We start from the raw sequence: 8,459 nt of genomic DNA on the forward strand, positions 1-8,459 counted from the left end.
ATTTTGACACAAATCCAAACCCTCACCACATTCACCGCAAACACACGTACGCCAACGCACATCCATGCTAACCGCACCACAACCTCCTGCCTACCATTGCCTACCCTTACCGTCGCTGTCAGCGCCTACCTACACACGCAACAACCACCACTCACCTCTCTCACCGACCGCGATACTCGTATCGCGATGTCTCCGGGGCTGCACGTGGCTCGTTCGCTATAGAAGCTACTAGCGGCTTGGACACGGATGTGCTGCGCACTGAGCTATGGTTACAGCATGCGCTGCTGGCCCAGGGGCCACGAACGAGCGGTTGTAAAGAAAAAGGCAATAAGATATCGGAGGAGGGGATCGAACCCTCGATCTTGAGCGTGTTAAGCTCACGTCCTAACCACTAGACGACACCGACACTCGAACGATCACACAACCCTCAAACCGTCCCATTTTACCACACAATTATCACGCCGCACGCACGCACAAAACGACCTATACCGCCAACTTCCAGCGTCGACTGGACACCATATCGCACTCGCATCGCCCACAGACCACCACGCATGCTTCAAGACGATCGCAGGACCCAAAACATCTCGCGACTTGACCCCTCCATCTACGGTACTCAGCAGCGCTCGGTTGGATCCTCCTCGCAATCAGCCGGTCGCGGCGGTAGTGTACACGCCACCTACCTATCGAGGAGCCAAACGGGTCATCTCTTTCTGCGCACGGGTTGCTTCGGCATCATGGCATCATGTGCCCAAACCACACTGTGTCGCCGGCCTTTTGGCCCAGCCCAACACCTCGAGGTACACTGCCACGATCGTGCCTGCTGTGCCGTGCCAGCAGCGGTCAGTCCCATTGCCTGACCTACCTGCGGACAGCGCAGTTGGTTTCGAGCCTGGCGGGGTTTGGAAATCATCCGTTGAGAAATGGTCGCTTACGAAGCGGACGGGCGTGTGGGAACGATGGTTGTAGCGCAATCTATGGCGGGCGTGTACAAGTATCCATTGTGCTGTCGAGTCGCGTGTGATGAGCAGACGTGGTGGCTGGGTGCGTGGCGTCACAGGAAGGCGCGGGAAGGCCACAACGAGGCGAGATGGACTCGGGTTGAATCACATAAAATGGGTCCGACAGCTGTGAGATTTGAACTCACGCGGGTTACCCCAATAGATTTCTAGTCTATCGCCTTAACCACTCGGCCAAGCTGTCGTTAAAATTCGACACAAATCCAAACCCTCACCACATTCACCGCAAACACACGTACGCCAACGCACATCCATGCTAACCGCACCACAACCTCCTGCCTACCATTGCCTACCCTTACCGTCGCTGTCAGCGCCTACCTACACACGCAACAACCACCACTCACCTCTCTCACCGACCGCGATACTCGTATCGCGATGTCTCCGGGGCTGCACGTGGCTCGTTCGCTATAGAAGCTACTAGCGGCTTGGACACGGATGTGCTGCGCACTGAGCTATGGTTACAGCATGCGCTGCTGGCCCAGGGGCCACGAACGAGCGGTTGTAAAGAAAAAGGCAATAAGATATCGGAGGAGGGGATCGAACCCTCGATCTTGAGCGTGTTAAGCTCACGTCCTAACCACTAGACGACACCGACACTCGAACGATCACACAACCCTCAAACCGTCCCATTTTATCACACAATTATCACGCCGCACGCACGCACAAAACGACCTATACCGCCAACTTCCAGCGTCGACTGGACACCATATCGCACTCGCATCGCCCACAGATCACCACGCATGCTTCAAGACGATCGCAGGACCCAAAACATCTCGCGACTTGACCCCTCCATCTACGGTACTCAGCAGCGCTCGGTTGGATCCTCCTCGCAATCAGCCGGTCGCGGCGGTAGTGTACACGCCACCTACCTATCGAGGAGCCAAACGGGTCATCTCTTTCTGCGCACGGGTTGCTTCGGCATCATGGCATCCTGTGCCCAAACCACACTGTGTTCCCGGCCTTTTGGCCCAGCCCAACACCTCGAGGCACACTGCCACGATCGTGCCTGCTGTGCCGTGCCAGCAGCGGTCAGTCCCATTGCCTGACCTACCTGCGGACAGCGCAGTTGGTTTCGAGCCTGGCGGGGTTTGGAAATCATCCGTTGAGAAATGGTCGCTTACGAAGCGGACGGGCGTGTGGGAACGATGGTTGTAGCGCAATCTATGGCGGGCGTGTACAAGTATCCATTGTGCTGTCGAGTCGCGTGTGATGAGCAGACGTGGTGGCTGGGTGCGTGGCGTCACAGGAAGGCGCGGGAAGGCCACAACGAGGCGAGATGGACTCGGGTTGAATCACATAAAATGGGTCCGACAGCTGTGAGATTTGAACTCACGCGGGTTACCCCAATAGATTTCTAGTCTATCGCCTTAACCACTCGGCCAAGCTGTCGTTAAAATTCGACACAAATCCAAACCCTCACCACATTCACCGCAAACACACGTACGCCAACGCACATCCATGCTAACCGCACCACAACCTCCTGCCTACCATTGCCTACCCTTACCGTCGCTGTCAGCGCCTACCTACACACGCAACAACCACCACTCACCTCTCTCACCGACCGCGATACTCGTATCGCGATGTCTCCGGGGCTGCACGTGGCTCGTTCGCTATAGAAGCTACTAGCGGCTTGGACACGGATGTGCTGCGCACTGAGCTATGGTTACAGCATGCGCTGCTGGTCCAGGGGCCACGAACGAGCGGTTGTAAAGAAAAAGGCAATAAGATATCGGAGGAGGGGATCGAACCCTCGATCTTGAGCGTGTTAAGCTCACGTCCTAACCACTAGACGACACCGACACTCGAACGATCACACAACCCTCAAACCGTCCCATTTTATCACACAATTATCACGCCGCACGCACGCACAAAACGACCTATACCGCCAACTTCCAGCGTCGACTGGACACCATATCGCACTCGCATCGCCCACAGACCACCACGCATGCTTCAAGACGATCGCAGGACCCAAAACATCTCGCGACTTGACCCCTCCATCTACGGTACTCAGCAGCGCTCGGTTGGATCCTCCTCGCAATCAGCCGGTCGCGGCGGTAGTGTACACGCCACCTACCTATCGAGGAGCCAAACGGGTCATCTCTTTCTGCGCACGGGTTGCTTCGGCATCATGGCATCATGTGCCCAAACCACACTGTGTCGCCGGCCTTTTGGCCCAGCCCAACACCTCGAGGCACACTGCCACGATCGTGCCTGCTGTGCCGTGCCAGCAGCGGTCAGTCCCATTGCCTGACCTACCTGCGGACAGCGCAGTTGGTTTCGAGCCTGGCGGGGTTTGGAAATCATCCGTTGAGAAATGGTCGCTTACGAAGCGGACGGGCGTGTGGGAACGATGGTTGTAGCGCAATCTATGCCGGGCGTGTACAAGTATCCATTGTGCTGTCGAGTCGCGTGTGATGAGCAGACGTGGTGGCTGGGTGCGTGGCGTCACAGGAAGGCGCGGGAAGGCCACAACGAGGCGAGATGGACTCGGGTTGAATCACATAAAATGGGTCCGACAGCTGTGAGATTTGAACTCACGCGGGTTACCCCAATAGATTTCTAGTCTATCGCCTTAACCACTCGGCCAAGCTGTCGTTAAAATTTGACACAAATCCAAACCCTCACCACATTCACCGCAAACACACGTACGCCAACGCACATCCATGCTAACCGCACCACAACCTCCTGCCTACCATTGCCTACCCTTACCGTCGCTGTCAGCGCCTACCTACACACGCAACAACCACCACTCACCTCTCTCACCGACCGCGATACTCGTATCGCGATGTCTCCGGGGCTGCACGTGGCTCGTTCGCTATAGAAGCTACTAGCGGCTTGGACACGGATGTGCTGCGCACTGAGCTATGGTTACAGCATGCGCTGCTGGTCCAGGGGCCACGAACGAGCGGTTGTAAAGAAAAAGGCAATAAGATATCGGAGGAGGGGATCGAACCCTCGATCTTGAGCGTGTTAAGCTCACGTCCTAACCACTAGACGACACCGACACTCGAACGATCACACAACCCTCAAACCGTCCCATTTTACCACACAATTATCACGCCGCACGCACGCACAAAACGACCTATACCGCCAACTTCCAGCGTCGACTGGACACCATATCGCACTCGCATCGCCCACAGACCACCACGCATGCTTCAAGACGATCGCAGGACCCAAAACATCTCGCGACTTGACCCCTCCATCTACGGTACTCAGCAGCGCTCGGTTGGATCCTCCTCGCAATCAGCCGGTCGCGGCGGTAGTGTACACGCCACCTACCTATCGAGGAGCCAAACGGGTCATCTCTTTCTGCGCACGGGTTGCTTCGGCATCATGGCATCATGTGCCCAAACCACACTGTGTCGCCGGCCTTTTGGCCCAGCCCAACACCTCGAGGCACACTGCCACGATCGTGCCTGCTGTGCCGTGCCAGCAGCGGTCAGTCCCATTGCCTGACCTACCTGCGGACAGCGCAGTTGGTTTCGAGCCTGGCGGGGTTTGGAAATCATCCGTTGAGAAATGGTCGCTTACGAAGCGGACGGGCGTGTGGGAACGATGGTTGTAGCGCAATCTATGGCGGGCGTGTACAAGTATCCATTGTGCTGTCGAGTCGCGTGTGATGAGCAGACGTGGTGGCTGGGTGCGTGGCGTCACAGGAAGGCGCGGGAAGGCCACAACGAGGCGAGATGGACTCGGGTTGAATCACATAAAATGGGTCCGACAGCTGTGAGATTTGAACTCACGCGGGTTACCCCAATAGATTTCTAGTCTATCGCCTTAACCACTCGGCCAAGCTGTCGTTAAAATTTGACACAAATCCAAACCCTCATCACATTCACCGCAAACACACGTACGCCAACGCACATCCATGCTAACCGCACCACAACCTCCTGCCTACCATTGCCTACCCTTACCGTCGCTGTCAGCGCCTACCTACACACGCAACAACCACCACTCACCTCTCTCACCGACCGCGATACTCGTATCGCGATGTCTCCGGGGCTGCACGTGGCTCGTTCGCTATAGAAGCTACTAGCGGCTTGGACACGGATGTGCTGCGCACTGAGCTATGGTTACAGCATGCGCTGCTGGCCCAGGGGCCACGAACGAGCGGTTGTAAAGAAAAAGGCAATAAGATATCGGAGGAGGGGATCGAACCCTCGATCTTGAGCGTGTTAAGCTCACGTCCTAACCACTAGACGACACCGACACTCGAACGATCACACAACCCTCAAACCGTGCCATTTTATCACACAATTATCACGCCGCACGCACGCACAAAACGACCTATACCGCCAACTTCCAGCGTCGACTGGACACCATATCGCACTCGCATCGCCCACAGACCACCACGCATGCTTCAAGACGATCGCAGGACCCAAAACATCTCGCGACTTGACCCCTCCATCTACGGTACTCAGCAGCGCTCGGTTGGATCCTCCTCGCAATCAGCCGGTCGCGGCGGTAGTGTACACGCCACCTACCTATCGAGGAGCCAAACGGGTCATCTCTTTCTGCGCACGGGTTGCTTCGGCATCATGGCATCATGTGCCCAAACCACACTGTGTCGCCGGCCTTTTGGCCCAGCCCAACACCTCGAGGCACACTGCCACGATCGTGCCTGCTGTGCCGTGCCAGCAGCGGTCAGTCCCATTGCCTGACCTACCTGCGGACAGCGCAGTTGGTTTCGAGCCTGGCGGGGTTTGGAAATCATCCGTTGAGAAATGGTCGCTTACGAAGCGGACGGGCGTGTGGGAACGATGGTTGTAGCGCAATCTATGGCGGGCGTGTACAAGTATCCATTGTGCTGTCGAGTCGCGTGTGATGAGCAGACGTGGTGGCTGGGTGCGTGGCGTCACAGGAAGGCGCGGGAAGGCCACAACGAGGCGAGATGGACTCGGGTTGAATCACATAAAATGGGTCCGACAGCTGTGAGATTTGAACTCACGCGGGTTACCCCAATAGATTTCTAGTCTATCGCCTTAACCACTCGGCCAAGCTGTCGTTAAAATTCGACACAAATCCAAACCCTCACCACATTCACCGCAAACACACGTACGCCAACGCACATCCATGCTAACCGCACCACAACCTCCTGCCTACCACTGCCTACCCTTACCGTCGCTGTCAGCGCCTACCTACACACGCAACAACCACCACTCACCTCTCTCACCGACCGCGATACTCGTATCGCGATGTCTCCGGGGCTGCACGTGGCTCGTTCGCTATAGAAGCTACTAGCGGCTTGGACACGGATGTGCTGCGCACTGAGCTATGGTTACAGCATGCGCTGCTGGTCCAGGGGCCACGAACGAGCGGTTGTAAAGAAAAAGGCAATAAGATATCGGAGGAGGGGATCGAACCCTCGATCTTGAGCGTGTTAAGCTCACGTTCTAACCACTAGACGACACCGACACTCGAACGATCACACAACCCTCAAACCGTCCCATTTTACCACACAATTATCACGCCGCACGCACGCACAAAACGACCTATACCGCCAACTTCCAGCGTCGACTGGACACCATATCGCACTCGCATCGCCCACAGACCACCACGCATGCTTCAAGACGATCGCAGGACCCAAAACATCTCGCGACTTGACCCCTCCATCTACGGTACTCAGCAGCGCTCGGTTGGATCCTCCTCGCAATCAGCCGGTCGCGGCGGTAGTGTACACGCCACCTACCTATCGAGGAGCCAAACGGGTCATCTCTTTCTGCGCACGGGTTGCTTCGGCATCATGGCATCATGTGCCCAAACCACACTGTGTCGCCGGCCTTTTGGCCCAGCCCAACACCTCGAGGCACACTGCCACGATCGTGCCTGCTGTGCCGTGCCAGCAGCGGTCAGTCCCATTGCCTGACCTACCTGCGGACAGCGCAGTTGGTTTCGAGCCTGGCGGGGTTTGGAAATCATCCGTTGAGAAATGGTAGCTTACGAAGCGGACGGGCGTGTGGGAACGATGGTTGTAGCGCAATCTATGGCGGGCGTGTACAAGTATCCATTGTGCTGTCGAGTCGCGTGTGATGAGCAGACGTGGTGGCTGGGTGCGTGGCGTCACAGGAAGGCGCGGGAAGGCCACAACGAGGCGAGATGGACTCGGGTTGAATCACATAAAATGGGTCCGACAGCTGTGAGATTTGAACTCACGCGGGTTACCCCAATAGATTTCTAGTCTATCGCCTTAACCACTCGGCCAAGCTGTCGTTAAAATTTGACACAAATCCAAACCCTCACCACATTCACCGCAAACACACGTACGCCAACGCACATCCATGCTAACCGCACCACAACCTCCTGCCTACCATTGCCTACCCTTACCGTCGCTGTCAGCGCCTACCTACACACGCAACAACCACCACTCACCTCTCTCACCGACCGCGATACTCGTATCGCGATGTCTCCGGGGCTGCACGTGGCTCGTTCGCTATAGAAGCTACTAGCGGCTTGGACACGGATGTGCTGCGCACTGAGCTATGGTTACAGCATGCGCTGCTGGTCCAGGGGCCACGAACGAGTGGTTGTAAAGAAAAAGGCAATAAGATATCGGAGGAGGGGATCGAACCCTCGATCTTGAGCGTGTTAAGCTCACGTCCTAACCACTAGACGACACCGACACTCGAACGATCACACAACCCTCAAACCGTCCCATTTTATCACACAATTATCACGCCGCACGCACGCACAAAACGACCTATACCGCCAACTTCCAGCGTCGACTGGACACCATATCGCACTCGCATCGCCCACAGACCACCACGCATGCTTCAAGACGATCGCAGGACCCAAAACATCTCGCGACTTGACCCCTCCATCTACGGTACTCAGCAGCGCTCGGTTGGATCCTCCTCGCAATCAGCCGGTCGCGGCGGTAGTGTACACGCCACCTACCTATCGAGGAGCCAAACGGGTCATCTCTTTCTGCGCACGGGTTGCTTCGGCATCATGGCATCATGTGCCCAAACCACACTGTGTCGCCGGCCTTTTGGCCCAGCCCAACACCTCGAGGCACACTGCCACGATCGTGCCTGCTGTGCCGTGCCAGCAGCGGTCAGTCCCATTGCCTGACCTACCTGCGGACAGCGCAGTTGGTTTCGAGCCTGGCGGGGTTTGGAAATCATCCGTTGAGAAATGGTCGCTTACGAAGCGGACGGGCGTGTGGGAACGATGGTTGTAGCGCAATCTATGGCGGGCGTGTACAAGTATCCATTGTGCTGTCGAGTCGCGTGTGATGAGCAGACGTGGTGGCTGGGTGCGTGGCGTCACAGGAAGGCGCGGGAAGGCCACAACGAGGCGAGATGGACTCGGGTTGAATCACATAAAATGGGTCCGACAGCTGTGAGATTTGAACTCACGCGGGTTACCCCAATAGATTTCTAGTCTATCGCCTTAACCACTCGGCCAAGCGGTCGTTAAAATTGGGGGATCCTCAGAGTCGAC

General features: G+C 56.6%; 14 non-coding genes across 14 annotated transcripts; all 14 read right to left on the reverse strand.

Moving 5' to 3' along the window:
• Positions 1–333: 333 nt before the first annotated feature.
• PHYSODRAFT_t1190 lies at positions 334–406 on the reverse strand. Its single transcript has one exon. It is a non-coding gene; the product is annotated as a tRNA-Val (tRNA).
• A 713-nt stretch (positions 407–1,119) lies between these two features.
• On the reverse strand, positions 1,120–1,200 carry PHYSODRAFT_t1189. Its single transcript has one exon. It is a non-coding gene; the product is annotated as a tRNA-Ser (tRNA).
• Positions 1,201–1,538: 338 nt separating this feature from the next.
• PHYSODRAFT_t1188 lies at positions 1,539–1,611 on the reverse strand. Its single transcript has one exon. It is a non-coding gene; the product is annotated as a tRNA-Val (tRNA).
• A 713-nt stretch (positions 1,612–2,324) lies between these two features.
• PHYSODRAFT_t1187 lies at positions 2,325–2,405 on the reverse strand. Its single transcript has one exon. It is a non-coding gene; the product is annotated as a tRNA-Ser (tRNA).
• Positions 2,406–2,743: 338 nt separating this feature from the next.
• Positions 2,744–2,816, reverse strand: PHYSODRAFT_t1186. The gene has a single exon. It is a non-coding gene; the product is annotated as a tRNA-Val (tRNA).
• Positions 2,817–3,529: 713 nt separating this feature from the next.
• On the reverse strand, positions 3,530–3,610 carry PHYSODRAFT_t1185. The gene has a single exon. It is a non-coding gene; the product is annotated as a tRNA-Ser (tRNA).
• Positions 3,611–3,948: 338 nt separating this feature from the next.
• Positions 3,949–4,021, reverse strand: PHYSODRAFT_t1184. Its single transcript has one exon. It is a non-coding gene; the product is annotated as a tRNA-Val (tRNA).
• Positions 4,022–4,734: 713 nt separating this feature from the next.
• Positions 4,735–4,815, reverse strand: PHYSODRAFT_t1183. Its single transcript has one exon. It is a non-coding gene; the product is annotated as a tRNA-Ser (tRNA).
• A 338-nt stretch (positions 4,816–5,153) lies between these two features.
• Positions 5,154–5,226, reverse strand: PHYSODRAFT_t1182. Its single transcript has one exon. It is a non-coding gene; the product is annotated as a tRNA-Val (tRNA).
• Positions 5,227–5,939: 713 nt separating this feature from the next.
• Positions 5,940–6,020, reverse strand: PHYSODRAFT_t1181. Its single transcript has one exon. It is a non-coding gene; the product is annotated as a tRNA-Ser (tRNA).
• A 338-nt stretch (positions 6,021–6,358) lies between these two features.
• PHYSODRAFT_t1180 lies at positions 6,359–6,431 on the reverse strand. Its single transcript has one exon. It is a non-coding gene; the product is annotated as a tRNA-Val (tRNA).
• Positions 6,432–7,144: 713 nt separating this feature from the next.
• PHYSODRAFT_t1179 lies at positions 7,145–7,225 on the reverse strand. Its single transcript has one exon. It is a non-coding gene; the product is annotated as a tRNA-Ser (tRNA).
• A 338-nt stretch (positions 7,226–7,563) lies between these two features.
• On the reverse strand, positions 7,564–7,636 carry PHYSODRAFT_t1178. The gene has a single exon. It is a non-coding gene; the product is annotated as a tRNA-Val (tRNA).
• A 713-nt stretch (positions 7,637–8,349) lies between these two features.
• Positions 8,350–8,430, reverse strand: PHYSODRAFT_t1177. Its single transcript has one exon. It is a non-coding gene; the product is annotated as a tRNA-Ser (tRNA).
• Between the last annotated feature and the right edge of the window lie 29 nt (positions 8,431–8,459).

Source organism: Phytophthora sojae (genome assembly GCF_000149755.1).
Source record: "Phytophthora sojae unplaced genomic scaffold PHYSOscaffold_6, whole genome shotgun sequence".
Classification (NCBI taxonomy): Eukaryota; Oomycota; class Peronosporomycetes; order Peronosporales; family Peronosporaceae; genus Phytophthora; species Phytophthora sojae.